General features: G+C 38.3%; 1 protein-coding gene across 4 annotated transcripts in view; it reads left to right on the forward strand.

The window, feature by feature from the left end:
* unc80 (unc80, NALCN channel complex subunit) overlaps positions 1 to 17,241 on the forward strand; it is a 1,852,146-nt gene that overhangs the window by 764,215 nt on the left and 1,070,690 nt on the right. The window lies entirely within an intron of this gene.

Consider the following 17,241-nt stretch of genomic DNA (forward strand, 5'->3'; position numbering starts at 1 on the left):
GGTATGTTAAGACAGAATTGAGAAGAAAGGCCGTGATTGCAAGGCAATGAGAAGATTGTGCAGAAAGAGTGGTTGTAGTTTATAGATGCATAAAGTAAATGGAAAAAACAACTTAAATTTGCCTGATGGTCTACATTTGAATAGTTTTCGAGTTAGATGTTTGGAGAAAGTGTTGTCTAGTGAGAGTTTCCAATTGCAAAACTAGGAAATCTACAGATATTAGGGAGGTGCAATATAAGTTTGTATTGGGCCATTCCTGTGATAAATGAGTGTGTGGACAGAAATGATCATGCAATGCTGAATGTGATTTCACATGTTTCAGATTTTAATGGGTTGGTAATGACTATACACAAGGGTAATTATGGATCCAAGAGGATATTGAAATGCATGTACATGAATACCAGAATTATCAGAAATAAAGGAGAGGAGTTTTGGCATCGATCAGCTCAATTTGGCCAAATCTTATAGGCATCATTGAGACCTGGTTAACAGAAAATAATATAGTTACACCAGGCAAAGGTGGACCAAGCTCTCATCACTCCTTGTCTCTGTATCTCCCATAATGTAAAGCACATTTCCTAGCAGACATGAGATGCCTGTTGTTGCACCACCAGATTTCTGCAATACTGAGAAGGATGCAGACCTGCAGAGATAAAAGAGTTATCATTCTGTTGTATAAGGCCCTGATCAGACCGACCACACTTAGACTATTGTTCTCAGATTTGGTCCCCAGGATTTGAAGAGGATAAATTGACTGTAGAAAGGGTACAGAGACGGATAACAAAGATGGTTTCAGGACTGTACAATATGAGTTATGAGGATTGGCTGAGGGAATGTGGACTGCAGAGTTTGGTGGATAGAAGAAGGAGAGGTGATATGATGAAGACTTTTAATTTGTTGAGAGGCAGTTACAGGGTAGACATTGGAGAGTTCTTTCACTTGGTGGAACGGCGGGAAGGAGCGATGACAAGGGGGCCATCCCTGGAAGTTACAAACGGAGGCTGTGCGCAGGAGAATGAGGAGTGGTTTCTTTGCATGGAGGGTGGTTGAACCTTGGAATGCATTGCCTGAGAGAGTGGTTTGAAGTGGGAACGGTTAATGGGTTGACTGAGTGGTATGATAGACTTTGTGTTTCCTAGACACGACCTCCTGTGATGAGCCTTTTGACTCCATGGAGGCCTGGATAATAATAGTGATACTCATGAACCATTCAAAGTGTAATCAAGTGGGGTGATTAGTATGGTAAAAATGGCCAAATCAGATTATGCGAGAAAATTAGCTAAGCAGGCCAAAGTAAATCCAAGAATTTTTTTATTATGAATTATAACAAGGTGATGAATGTATTGGACAAGACAGATGCATATACAGTGGTATACTTAGATTTTGCAAAGGTTTTTGATGGACTTCCACACCAGAAGTTGGTTACTAAACTGAAGGAGATGGGATTAGATGATAGACTAGTGAGTTGGATTTGTGAATGGGTATCAGCAGGTTGTGTATGGAGGAGAGGGAACCCTATCTCAAAAAAGGAACGTCATTAGTGGTGTGCCAAAGAGATCAGTTTTGGGGCCATTGTTATTTAAGTTGTATATTAATGATATTGGGAGAGGTTTAACTGGTGATATACAATGGTTTACAGATGATACAAAACTGGGGAGATTGATGAGGAATCAAGCAGATGTTGTGGCCTTACAAGGAAGACTTGAATAGATTGTATGAGTGGGCAACATTGTGAAACTGTTCAATTCAGTGTTGCAAAGTGTAATATTCTGAAATTTGGTAGGCAACAAAGGGATGCAAAATATACACTTAGCAGGGAAATTTTGGTGGAAGTCGAAAAGATAACAGATAAGAGACCTTGGAGTGGTGGTGGACAAGGATAGGAAGTTCAGAGTTCACATTACATAAGTTGTGAAGACATCACATCACATAATTGCAATCATGTGGAGGGCCTTAACTCATAGAATAAAGAGGTTCCAGTTTCTGCATAATGCCCTGATCAGGTCTGGTATGGATTATTGTGCACAGATCTGGTGCCCTGGTTTCATGGTGATGAGTACGTATTGGAAAGGGGGTCCAGAGAAAATTGACTGTGGTCGTAACTGCTATTTGGGATATAGGATATAAGAACAGATTGGGGGAATATCATTTGCAAAGTTTTGTGAATAGGAGGAAGATAGGGGATATGATTAAGACATTTAAGTGGGTAAAGGGTTCTTACCAGGTTAACGTGGAAGAAATTTTGTGGACTGACAGGTGGACTTCAATAGATTGTATGATTGGCAAGAGTATGAAACTCGATTCAATGTTGTAAAGTGAACAAGCTGTATAAGGAGGATGTGATCAATAGCATGAGTAGATTCTTTTCATGGAGCGTGGTTGGTAAGTGGAATGTATTGCCTGATTGTGGTGAATGCGATACATTGAATGAGTTTAAAGTATGATTTGATAGGCATTGTATGTATCAATGTTTGCGTTCTGCAGTGAGTCTTTTTGACTCCATGGGGGTCTGATGTTAATAATATTGATAACAAAATCACAGACAAGATCTTTAACAGCTAATCTTCATCACATGGAGGGGCATGAATTATTGACCAGTGGTATGGATTTCCCTTATTCTTAATTCACACTTGGTCTCCTAGCCATGAGGACGCAAGCTGTGAGATGGTTTGGAGAGGATTGCATAATCACTCTTTACATTTTCAGGTCAGTTAATTCACTCTGTCATCCAAGTAGGTCTCCAGTTTTCTCTCTCTGTGATTGTTTGCTGTGTGGTATGGTAGATAATTTCCTCTCCTTAGATGTCCCCACCAATACTGTAGTATTCAGTTGCACTGTACATTCACTTTTGCAAGTAAAGGACCTTCTCTCAATGACCTTGAATCTTATCCATAGCTTTGCTAATGATATTGCATTCCACCATTCCAATGTGCCTTAATCTCTGATCTTGGTATTCTTGAGTTGGACAAGGAGGAAATTTGTGAACTTCATTGCTACCAAAATATTCTCATTTTTCCTCTTAAAATGTTATTAATTTCATTATTATTACTTCATTTCATTTCTCATTAACTTGATAATACCCATATCTCCAAAGGTAATATATCCCTTCTTGGAATGACTTAACAACTCTAACTTTTCATTGCACAAACACATCTTCTAATTTTATCATCTACGTTTTTCTTTATTTCCATTTCCCCACACGAATTCTCACTTGTAGAACTGTTAGCATCGTAAAAATTCCAAATCTGCCTGTATGCCTCACTCATCCGGAATAGCCCGAAGCATTCTCCCTAATAATGCTTGATGCTGTCCATTCTGCTGAGTCACTCTCTTAGTGGTTCTGTTTTTGCCTTGTAAATCATTTTTGTAGTATTTTTGTGGATAGTGTTTTGCTGAACTGGCTCTCACATCTCTTCACTTTTCTAAGATTACATGAACACAAGCAGCTACTCTGTCAGCATTCATTTGCTGTTTGGCTTCCATTTATATATTCTGATATATACATACATACATACATTATATATATATATATATATATATATATATATATATATATATATATATAATGTATGTATAAAAATATAATATAAAAAGACTCCCAGATGAGTCTTTGACTCCTTGAGGTCTTGGGGTAATAATAATAATTTTACAACCCATTAAAAGATGTTGCAAAACCTGGAACTATTATCTATTTTATTTATCGTATGGCTCATACATGAAAAGTTACATTGCATTAATCCTTAATATATATAAGCATAATAATAAATAATAAACATGATAATCAACCTAGGTTCTGTTGTTTTTTACATGTGAGGCAATCATGTCCCATTTGTAAAGGTGGTCTGCACATCTTCCATGATTGGTGCAGATTCTGTTAAGGGTTGACCAAGTTTACCGAGGTAGGTCAAAACCCGAAGGCATCTGTGTTTGGTCCGGTAATTCACGGAAGTCCCTTGTTGAAATGTTACTCCAGGACTCTTTCCACTTCTCCTTCATGTTAAAACTTGTCTCTGCAAGATTATTTTTCACTGTTAAGATTGGAGGGTGCAATGACTTTAGTCTATTTATTTCTGGGGATGGGATGTCTTTGTGGAATGGGAGATCTTGGATTTCCATGATTTTGCTGTATTCATGTAGAAAAAAGTTGGATCTGTGGATGGATGGAGGTGGGATTTTGCTTAGCACTGGGAGCTAGTAGATTGGGGTTGATTTCACAGTTCCAGAAATAAGGCACATAGTAGTGTTAAGCTGAGCATTATCCAAGTACACATGGGTGGTGTTCAGCCATACGGGTAAGCAATATTCAGCTGCTGAGTAAATGAGACCAAGAGCAGTGCAGCGAAGCGTTGTTGCTGAGGCACCCCAAGTTGTTCCGCATAGTTTTTGCAGTATATTGTTTCATGTTTTTAGCTTGGATGCTGTGTTAATGAGATGTGGTTTAAAAGAGTTCTATCCAAAGTGATGCCCAGATATTTTGGGAATCTGTTATAGTGGAGCAGTTTCTGGTTAAAGTAGACCATCAGTTCTTTGTTAGTGTGGTTATTGTTCAGGTGGAAGCATGAAACTTCTGTTTTGCTAGGATTTGGGCATAATCTCCATTTGCAGAAGTATTCATCTAGCACTGCAAGGTTATTTGTTAGTATATCTTCCATTGTAGTAAAATTGGTGTCTGATGGCTAGAGCAATGTCATCAGCATAGCAAAACTTATTGGAGGCTGTAGCGATGTATAAGTTGAAAAGAAGGGGAGCCAGAACTGACCCTTCTGGTAATCCATTATCCATTGTTCTTTGTTTACTTTTGTTCTTGTCCATACACACTTGGAACAGACAGCATGTTATCAATTAGTTTGCTATTGTTCTGCATGGGACTGCACAGAGTAACTTGCAGATTGCTCCTTGCCTCCAGACTGTATCATGAGCTGCAGTAAGGTCTACAAAAGCTACAGCTGTTTTCCAGCATTGTTGGTAGCCTGCCTCTATATATGTGTGGTGAGTGACATAACCTGATCATAGCGGCTTCGTTTATGTCTGAATCCAGCCTGTTCCACTGTGACTTGTTCTATTATCTTAGGGGAATTCTATTGAGAATTAGTCTTTCTAGGAGCTTATAACAGGCACTAAGCAGGGCAAATGGTCGATAATTTTCTGGTTTGTTGTTAGTTTTTTCTGGTTTTAAGATGGGGATAATTTTTTAAACTCTTTCGGAAGTCTACCAGTCTGGAGTATGTCGAAGAAGCAAGCCAACCACTGTCGAGCTTTTTGGCCTGACTTCAACAGGAAATCAGGATGAATTTCATCGAAACCTTGAGTCTTGCCTGGTTTCATATCCATTAGAGCAGTGTTAATATCTTCAAGAGTGAAAGGTCGCAAATATAGAGGGTCTGATGGTATGTTATTTTTCAAATATATAAGTTCTGTTTTTATTTGAAGAGTGTGTTATTTGTCCTTGTCGGTATATCTTGATGTATTGACAATATGTGATGCATATTGGTTAGGAGAAATAGCTGATCGTTCTTGGACAGTCATGATGTCACTATCTAGTTTTCTTAGAAGGCTCCATGCTTTTTCTACTGGATGCCGAAAATCGAATCTTTATACTGTCTCAGTCCATTTCTTCTGTCGGTTGGGGTGAAGGCTACGAATGAGTTCATTGATGTCAGGATTGCCACACTCTAGGTATTCTTGATATAGGTTATTACTATCATTGCCCCATCCAGGGATATACTCCTTGCAGAAGCCTCTTGGTATGGTCTTCTTACCTACAGCTAAACAGCTCCCATGAATCTCTTGTAATTATTGCTTGTTGGAGGAATCCAACAGACATATTTGTCAAGATAAGCAGAAAATGTATTCCAGTCGGCTTTCTGGAAGTTCCAGCAGGGATGTTGGATGGATCTGACAAGGGGTACCTGCAGACCTACTTCTAATATAATTGGTGTATGTTGGCTTCATGGAAAGGCGGAGAGAACTCTTCTCGATGTAGGTAAGGGTCGTTCCATTGTTGTCTTCAGTAATGAAGCAGAGGTCAGGGTTATACTCCCTTTTCCAAGTTGCTGACCTGAAGGAAGATCTGTCTTTTGCATTGAAAATTAGGTGTATGTTGTGAATTTCTTCCCATTTATTCAAAGTCTCTTCGCAATCTTTGTTGGAAGCATATTTCCATAGTATGTGGTGGCTGTTGAGGTCACCTGTATGTATTGCAGGGTGGTTGTGCACTGGTAGAACTTGTGGAGGCCACAAGAGGACAGGGTGGTGGGGGGGGTTATACACATTGGTAATGGGTATGTTCCCTATCATGGTTGTTATCAGATGCACTCTGTCGACTATGTTGGTTATAATTAGGTGTGAATTTTCTAGAGTACTACATACATAGGTGGCAAGGCCATGTGGATGAGGACCAGTTCCAGTGCAGGGGTCAAATTCCTGGTTACATTATCATTGGTAAGTGGCTACAATGATAATGTAACCAGGAATTCGACCCCTGTGTTGGAGCTGGTCCTCATTCTTATAGTGAGTCTCTTGAACAAGAACAATGTCGACATTGTTGTCATATAAAATCTTGAGAGGTATTCACATTTTGCTCTACATATACCCTCGACATTAATTTGGCAAATTCGGACAACAGGTCCAATATTTCTAGTCATCTTTCCCTTAAGAGAGCTAATTTGTGTGTTTGAGTTCATGTGTGCCATAACCAGGAGATTGAGAAGATAGTCTGTTGCCAAGTCACTCTAGCTCTTTAGGATGTACCACCACGAGGAGGCGAGCTAGAATTGCAGCTGGAACTAAATATGCACAGATAAATGGTCAGGAAGAAAGAAGAAACCTATTGCTATGTTTTGTGAACCACTGGAGATCATGGTCCTTGTGGAAAAACAGTGTAAGCAAGGCTCTGTTACAAAAGAAATTGGCGGTTCATGGGCAATTCATTCAACTGACAACATATTTATCATACTGAATCTTGAATTCCTTATCATTCCTTGCTTTAACATTGCATTCTGATAATGCATTCACTGACAGTTCTCCATGTAAACAATCTGCTCCTCACACCCCTCTGCACCACACTCTTACATAACTTCCACAGGTTTACCCCTCTCGCCTTCTACTCTTTTTATGATCTGGATTAATCCGATAAAATCCTCTCACTAACTTAAATGTCTCTATCATATCACCTCTTTTCCTTCTATTCACCAAACTCTGTAATCCACATTTTTTTCGACATCTCTCCATAGCTGTCTTCATAGTCCAAAGTCCTGATATTATCTTAGTCACTCACCTCTGGACCCTTTCCAATGTCTCCACATCACAATAAAAACCAGGTGACCAGATTTGAGCACAGTAGTACAAATGGGTCTAACAAGTGCCTTATACAGTGTCACAATCACTTCCTTATCCCTACATGTTAGAGTATTTCTTATCATATCAGCACTACTATGTGCAGCCTTTGCAATACTAGCAATATGACTTCTAAACTTAAGTCAGCTGTCACTTCCAAATCTCTAATCTCATCCACTTCTTGCAGTATGGCCCTGTTGATATAGTATACAGCCTTATAATTCTGCACTTCAAAATGCAACACTTTGCACTTATTGATATTAAAACTATAACTCCACTCCTTTTATTATTATTATTATTATTTGTGGCACCTCCAAAGAGTCCGAAGACTCATCGTGGGAGAACACATATTGTACAACTTTGTCTCCACTACTACACTGAACCTCTACTACCAGTCATCACCTTCAGCGCCATCTACTGCCCACCACCACCTCCACCACAGTTAGTATTTTTTTGTCTGTAAATTGCGTGTGTTCTGATGGGCCGATTTGTCTGTATGTGGGATGAAAAACCTGAGGTTCCAGGAGAAAATACTCTGCTACCTCCATATGAGATCGGCTAACTCACCTTCAATTGAAAACGTCCATATAAAGATTCCTCCCGTCATGACAAGAATCAAACTTAGGCCTTTTCCAATCGAAGGGCACAATGTACCATTGTTCTTCTAATTGTGCTATGGAGGTGCATTTTTCCAAGTAAAAAATCTATTCAAATCTTCCTGAAGGAAATTAACATCAGCAGTGCTACTTATAATTCTCCCCAACTTAGTATCATCAGCAAGCAGCTGAAAATCCCCACTCAGTCCAAATGATAGTCCAAGAATATCATTATATATGATTCTCCCTTATCTAACACACCTATCATAAAATGCAAGTAAATTGCTAAAACGGGACCTACCCTTTACAAGAGAATAGGAAGAGAATCCTATTCTCTTCCTAACCAAATCTCTCCAACACTTTGACCACAACCACAGTTATACAGACTTGTCTATAATTAGAAAGTTCTGTCCTAGAACCATTCTTGTGGAGTGATACTATTTTGCCTTCTTTACTCTCCTTAGGAACTCTACCCACTGCAAGACTTTCATTAAATAACCAGATCATGGGCATAGCCAACTGGTGATATGTCATACATTCCCACAGCCTTATTAACATCTAAGCCAACCAACACCTGATTGACCTCTAGATTCTTTCTCTTCAAATTCTCCTAATCCATGCCTTCCTTCTATATATAGCATAGCACCATATCATTTACATCAGTATGATATATGCTGATAAAGTACTTGTTTAATAATTCCATTATATCTTTTGCAGCTGTTATTCTGCTGCCATGATTATCCATCAGTGTCAACCTTCCATAATTATTCTTTATTTTGCTTGCCATATAATGGAAAAATTCCCTTGAGATAATCTTGGCCTGACAGCTAATTTCTTCATATACTGCAATTTTTCTTTCTTTACCATGCTCATCAGCCTGCACTTTATACTCTTCATGGATCTGATCGCCACCAACTGTCTTGTATCTCCTCCATTGCATTTTCTTTTCCAGCACAGCTTGCTTGATTACACCAATCATCAGTTTCACTCCTACGCTGTCAGATACTGCCTTTTGAATTTCCATGCATTGTCAACATCTTTTTCTCTCAGCTCACTACCTGATGTACTAATGGTCTACAGAGCTTTCCATAATCACCTACTTTATTTCAGAACCTACTTGTTTCAGAACTTCCAAAACTAGCACCTCACAATCACTCTCGCCAACTGGCGGCAGTGTCACACCTCATTAACAACTACAATTTGTGAAGTTATCACCAAATCCAAAACATTGAAGCCTCTTGTTGCTTCAGTCACATGCTGCTTAAGATATTTATCTCTCAGAAATTCAACAAACTCACTCTCCTTGTTCTCATACACTTTCTCCTCCTTCCATTCTATATTCCTGTAATTAAAGTCTCCTATCAGGATCACCTTCTTTTTACATGCCCAACTAATCTGCCAAAACATTTCCCAATCAGTATTCCCTACATTCCATGGCATATAACAGCATCCTATCAGATATACTAACCTGTTTATTTCAACTTCGCACCAAACAGATTCAAAATCTGTGCATGCACTATCAATTTCTTCATTTTGTGCACACAATTCCTTCCAGAAAATTATATATCCTTCTATTTCTTTTCCCAGCTCGCATCCTACTCAGACAACCAACTTTCACTTATTTCAGTTATCTTTGGGCATACTGACTGAATAAATGCAACAAACTCAGCTCTCTTGTTTTGAATACTCCTGACATTTAACATAACAATCCCTGTATCCTTAAGGCCATTCTACCAGCACCAACATTCTCTATTCTAGCTGCTATACCATACCTCTCTCTCTTCAGTCTGACCACAATAATTTCAGTGATCCTGACTCTGATTTCCATTCCTATCTGTCTTATTCTCACCTTTAATTATTCCATCACCTTGTGCTGCTACTGCTGCAACCACATCTTCAACATCATATCCATCTTCCTCCTGTCATATAATCCATTTAGTTGTGCTATCCTGTTTCACAAGTAGACTCTGATCATTTACTACATTAATTGTAGATAGGAAGTTTTTTTTTTTCAGAAGGCACAGTCAGGTTTCTTGACTGTGCTTTCTGAGAAAACAATAGCCTACTCTATATGCCAAACACCAAACCTGTTCAAATGCAATCCATCAACTTTAAACCATTCCAGCTTTCCTTCAAATTCATCATCACCACCATCAAATTCCTGATATATACCCTCAAGGGTTGTACAGGATATGATAATACTACATGAAAAATTTACATCATTACTAACTTCCTATCTACAATTTTCCTCCAAATCAGTCTGTTAAATGTCAAGATTCCAATATTATCAGGTCTTATATTTCTGTCTTTTAAAGCACATTTTACTGTATCAATCCACCTATATCTAAAATTCAATCCACAGAATTTACAAATTGAACCCCCTTTGCCTCAAACAACTCAGCCATCTTACTATTCATTATCTCAATTCACTGTTGTCATATTTAGCAACATACCTATGTCTTTTCCAGCAACAGTATTTTTTTTTACCTGCTGTAACTATTTCCTTAATTCTCTACCAACATTCATTTTTTCTTCAACTGTCATTTGTGCCCATGATTACCACTAATTTTAATGACAGGTTTTTCCTTTTCTGAATGATCAGTTATTTGCTTCATTGTTCCACTAGGAAAGCATGTTTTGTGCACTTTATTAGTCATCATATCTCTAATGATTGAGTCCCCGTACAATGATATATGACTGTCGTTTGATTCTTTCTTCATATGACTAACTTCCTTCCTCTCATTCTCATCAGCTCATCTCTTCTTTAGGTGTTTAATATCCTCTTCCAGATGATTTATTTCACTTTTCATTTTTGCTAACTCCTTCCTAAGCTGTTCTACTATAGTCCTGATATTTGCTCTAATCTATCAAGACACACTTCACACACATTTATGCTTTCCTTTTATTCATTTACCTAAACAGTCCATAAATCTTTCGAATTTTTTGGTGCATATATGAGGGTGGTCGGAAAAGTTCTCGGCCTAACAAAGTAAAAAAGAATTTATAATTTCAAAATTATTTTTATTTTTCATAATCTCCCTTAAGACTAATACATTTATTCCAGCAATACTTGCACCATTATCTCGTCCCTGTAGTGGTTCTCAGTAAGATCTGCAAAATACCCCTCTACAGCTGCAATCATCTCTTGATTCAAAGAAAAATGTTGACCAGCAAGGAAGAGTTTTGGTTTTGGGAAGAGATAGAAGTCACAGTCAGAGCCAAATCTTGGGAATGTTTGACTCGCTGGTCATCCAATGCCATATTGTGCACTTGATCAATGATTTCTGGTGTTGTTACATTTTTTGGATGTCCTTCACGTGGATCATCTTCAAGGCTGGTATGGCCACATTTAAACTCGGCAGTCCATTTCTTAATTCATTTTCATTATCTTCCTCCATATCTCTAATAACCTTGTTAGCAGGGCTAACCTTCTTGTTCTCACCTGCAGTGCTTTTTTTAGCATTGCATTTTTGCCCTTTTTTGGCACTATTTTAAATGTATACTAATTATTGAAATATCTTAATAAAAATGTGATAAAATACTAAAAATCACTAAAATCTACTCTTGTATACTATAAAACACAAATTTTCTAAGGGAAAAACACAATAAAATAGACAAAAATCACCAATTTTACAGGAGCACTAAATTCACCGACCAACCACAATGTATCCTCGAACCAATTATTGTCTACACGATTTAACAGTAATGGTCCCAGGACCGAAACCTGTGGAACTCCACTTGTAATCTTCCTACTCCCTGATACTGCTCCACTATATACAACTCTCTAATGTCTATCAGAGAGCTAATCACCAATCCAGTCCATTAACCTAATATCCAAACTGATACGATTCAACATAAAAATCAACAAACTACATTGCCTTGGAAAATTTAAAAAAAAAATGACAGTGTATACCTTACCTTCATCCACTACTCTTGTTACTCTACTGTGAAAGGTAACCAGATTACTAAAACCCTTTAAGAAATCCATGCTGGCCTGCATTAATAATATTACCCTCATTTGCCCAATTCTATGTAAGAGTTCCTACCAATTTCTCCAAAATCTTAACAACTACAGAAAAAATAGAAACAAGCTTATAGTCATACCTCCATTCTACCACCACCCTTATGCAGTGGTACTATCTTACTCTACTTCCACTCATCAGGTGGCAAGTCTTTCATTAATCAGCCAAGTTAATGGCACAATGAGTTCCATAGTATATTCTCTTAAAACATGGGGTGAAATTTCATTTAGTCCCTCAAGCCTTATTGACATTGAGTGTACTCAGTATTATTCGGAATTGAACCCCTTCATTCACTTCTAACACTTCAACACTCATTATCCATCCCATAATAAGACGTAATATCAGGACAAAAAACTCTTATAAAGTGATCACTAAATAGCTAAACTATATGAGCCAATATCATTTTCCGTCCTACTCACCACATAGCAAAAAAACTCCTTGGGATTCCCCTTGGATTATAATGCCAGTCTTCTCCCATATTCTAATTTTTCTCTCCTTACATTACTAGTCACTTTCTTATCCTAAGGGTTATATTCTTCATGCAGCTATTTTCCACCTCTCTCTCTATATGACTTCCATTTACTACTGCAATTCCTTTTGTCATCCAATTCATTTTTGATTATTTTATCTTCTTCATCCAATGTACATAATCTATCATTGCTCTCAACAATTTTTTCTTAAGTATCTCCCATGCACTAATGACTCCTCTTCGTTAGTTTCTTTCATCCTTTGTTGCATCCTTCATTCTCATCCTTTCTTTCATTTATTCTTGGTTGCTAGAAACTCTTGCAAGTTGGTTTCTAAGTCTATGATAATCACCTACCTTATAACTCCACATAATTTCTTTCTGTTTTGATACTTCCACGTCTTTTCATCTTCCAAATCAGGAGTACATGGTTACTTTCACCAATAGGGGTAAGTATGTCATCTCAGTCACAATCAGATTCTCTGATGCTATGACCAAATCCAGAACTCTCATTCCTTGGGTTCCCTCACTACATGCTGCCTAAGGTAGTTGTCCCTTAAGAAATCCAAAAATTCAGTTCCCTTATTGCTGCATGCTCTCTCCTTTGCTCAGTTTATATCCCTTTAACTGAAGTCCTCAATAATGATCCCTTGTTTTGCACTTGCCAAACTAATTTGTCTAAACATTTCCTGCTCATGTCCATCTATATTCTCTGGTGTGTAGCAACATCATTCTAAATATCTTGTCTTATAAACATCTGTATCATACCATGTACTCTCAAATACATTAGTGTTATTTCCATTGAGATTCTTCACCCTGAGACTGCACAGTTCATCTCTCATTATGAGTAATACTCCACCGTCACATTTACCTTCCTTCTCCTGCCAAAATATGCTATTTCCTTTCAATCCCTATTTAAACATCCTCCTTGTTAAGCAAGTTTCACTGATACCAATAACCTTTGCAGAGACTGAATTAATCAATTCTACAACTCATTTATTCCTAATGCTTTAGCATTTGTATACAGAAAAACCAGTGTATTGCTAGTATTCTTATAGCCATTATTATCCCTCTCATATTCCCCATGGCTCTGTAATATACTGTACACTCTTCATTTCTGGCCATCCCTCTCTGCAACATTCTACCTGCAGAATTCTCATTTCTTCTGACAAACTCACTTGCCTGGAAAACAACAGTCTCTCAAAATGTCTGCACCATTCTGCATTTAAATGCAAACTATCTCTTGCATGCAGATATCTTCTATCCTCAAATGTTTTCTATGCATCCCCATATTACAGACCTCTTTTCATGCTCATTCTTGCATTTGTCCTCACTGTTCTTCTCCTCCACTCTGCATTCTCATACTGGGGCAACTACTCACTATCTTTCCTTGGACACATGTCTGCTACACTGTATTACTGCTATGCTGTATTTTTGCTACACTGCATTACCATTACTGTCATGTCCACCACATTTTCATCCCTCTTCACTGCCATTGCCAAAATCTCTATCATTCCACCAGGCAAGCACTCCTCTGTCACTCTGCTTTGCACATCCCGAATCATTGAATCTCCATTCATGACACTCCAAACAGATTCATTCTTCTTTCTCTGTCATCTTTGACTCTTACAGCTTCCAATCTCTTGCCTTTAACTCCAACTCTTCCTCTCTCCTCTCTATCACTTGCTTTCACACTCTCTCTCATGTTCTCTTACACCTGCTCTTGTTCCTCTCACACTAGCCAACCTCTCTATCCTCCTAAGATCTTCATTCACCCTCCTCAACTCAGTTTTCACTCCTTCCATCTCATTTTTCAGCAGTTTTATTTCTCTCTTCACACATTTTGCTTTTAGTTGACTTTCACACACACCATCATGGCCATGAGACAAACCATCATCATCCACTAAACTGCAAAGCTTAAAACTTTATGTACATCTTCAACATTCTCTCCTATTGATAAGTCTCTAAATGATAAGTCTATGTTTCACTTCTGAAATCTGCTTGACTTTGGTTCTTTTAAAATTCCATGCATATTTTCCTTTACAATATGAAGGTCATTGTATTTCTCAAACCTAAATCATAAACACTTCATATTTCAGATCCCTATATATGTTTTCTGCCCTTCTGCCGAAGATACTTATATCAACAATTACATAGTAAATGCGCTTCTCACCCCCCCCCCCCTCTTCATCTGAATTCTGTGCACATTTTTATGTTAAAACATAATAAATTTAGTTTAATCCTTTATCCAAGTGCGAGCAAACAAAGTTTGCGCCTGAAAGTATCTTCAGGACTGGGGTAAGGTGGTACAACACCAGGGCACTCCTTGCAAAGGTGGAGCAAGCTACCAACACTCCTATCTCAGTATCTCCCAAAATGCAAAACACATCTCCTTGTGGATATGTCTAATGTTATGCATCAAGGGAAAAGCCACAACCCAGACTAGTTTCGACCTTTATTGAGGTCTCTTCAGTGGGAGCTAGGCCCAGTGGAAGGAGTGCCCTGGTGTTGTACCACCTTACCCCAGTCCTGAAGATACTTTCAGGCGCAAACTTTGTTTGCTCACACTTGGATAAAGGATTAAACTAAATTTATTATACTCTAACCAAGAAAAATAAACTTTCAACATCTTTCTCTAAATCCAGAGTAATTTATTAAAAAAAGGGTGGCACACCATTTGGCAACTCCTATAGGTAGAGATGACCTGCTAATGCTTCTGCCTGGTATCTCCACTGGGCCTGGCTCCCATTGAAGAGACCTCAATAAAGGTTGAAACTAGTCTGGGTTGTGGCTCTTCCCTTGATGCATAACATTAGACATATCCACAAGGAGATGTGTTTTGCATTTTGGGAGATACTGAGATAGGAGCATTGGTAGCTTGCTCCACCTTTGCAAGGAGTTGCCTGGTATTGTACCACCTTACCCCAGCCCTGAAGATACTTTCAGGTGCAAACTTTGTTTGCTCACCCTTGGATAAAGGATTAAACTAAATTTATTATACTCTAACCAAGTGAAAAAATAAACTTTCAATATGTTGAAACATGGTAATGACAAATGCATGTCCAGAACAGAAATCCAGCAGATACTTACCATTATTATTTTATTTGTTCTTTTCTCCAATTTTGTTTTATTTTTTTCATTCTTTAAAGACAAGCATTATAAACTCATGGAGCTAAAGAAACTTGTCCATTTAAAAATAATAAAAAAAAAAGCAACCTTCATTAAAGTTTTTATATAGACCTTGTTTCTTACAGTGTGGATGTAATACAAAAGTAAAATGAAACAATACAGTGGTTGTCAGCAAAGGTTGGTCGATTGGTAGAACCTCTGCTACTAATGGCTCATGCAAAAAGTTAAGCAAGCTTGAGCGTGGTTAGTAGTTGGAAGGGAACCAATCGTTCGATGCTGTTGGCACACTCTCCCTTGATGAGTTGTTGGACTCCGTGACGGTGTCAAATAATAATAATAATAATAATACACATAATAATACAGAGGGAGCGAAAGAAAGTAGGAATGGAGAAACGGAAGTAAGTTGTGGCAGAATGAGAGGTAGTGAGATTGCAGGAAGGATAGAGAGTGAAATTGTCAGAATGCAAGTTTTAATGAAACAGTTATTGAAAATGAAAAAAAGAAATGAGCAATATGTGGAGTTATGTTTCAACGTCTAGTGAAAACATAACTAATGAGGGTGTGCCAGAGAACAGAATGAAAGAAAAAAGAGTAAAAGAGGTGATGAGTGATTCCATTATAGCAGTATATGGAGACTCCATAATTAGAGGGCTAGTTACTGAGAGAGTCCATAAGGTTTGCTATCCAGGTGGGAGAATGAGTAGGATAATTAAGGCATTGAAAATGAGGAAGAAATGAGCAAGAGAGTTAGTTGTGATTATAAGGACGAATGATTTAAGTGAACATAAGAAGGATGTGAGGAAGAATATCAGGAGACTATTGAGAAGAGACCATTCGATGTGTTGCCGAGGTACGACACTGAAAATTTGAGATGGAGATCCAAAATCATGAATGGTATGCTAGCGGAACTATGGGAAGAGAAGGGAGTGCAGTTTGTGAATGTGTAGCATGGTTTGAGGGAAGAATGACATTATACAAGAGTCATGGGAGAATGAGAGGTAGCAAGAGGTAGCAAATGCATTTAAATGGCTTTGGAGTGAGTGTACTGGAGAAAGTGTTGCTGGATGAAAGTACAGTGTGTGATGCGTGCAAGAGATCAGAAAAAAAAAGATGAATGGAAAAATCAGGAGAATGGTAACTGAAGAGACAGAAGTGCTTGGCAGTGGAAACAGTAGTAGTGTGAGAGATGGAGAGAGAATGGGAATGCAAGAGGAACAGGGAAACGGTGGGAGCTCAGGTGGACAGGGAAACATGACATAGGGAGAGTGGATGTTGAAAGTGGCAGTGAATGTGTGTATGAAGATGGAGTATATTGTGATGTTGATGGGGAAGTTAAGACTGAGCAGATTACCTTGATGGACCTGTGGTTTCAGTCCAGATTTCTCCATGACTGCAGGTCGTAAAGAGTCCAGCTATTCCTGTCATGGGCCTTTCTTCTCCATTTTCTTCCAACTTTCTTAATCATTGGGTCTTCCCACCTTAAGGCCGGTCTTCCAGGTTTCCTTTTGGTATCTCTCGGATACCAGTTTGTAACTCCGACTGTCCATCTGTTGTCTGTCATTCTGGCAAGATGTCCTACCCATCTTCTTTTGCTGTTGTAGATTGTTTTTATTATATCTGTGAGTCCAGACTTCTTCCTGATTTCTGTGTGTCTTACGTGGTCTACTTTGTTTATATTGCATATTCTTCTTTC

The sequence above is a fragment of the Typopeltis vanoorti genome, chromosome 14 (genome assembly GCF_054136105.1).
Source record: "Typopeltis vanoorti isolate ZY-2024b chromosome 14, IOZ_Tvanoo_1.0, whole genome shotgun sequence".
Taxonomy (NCBI): Eukaryota; Metazoa; Arthropoda; class Arachnida; order Uropygi; family Thelyphonidae; genus Typopeltis; species Typopeltis vanoorti.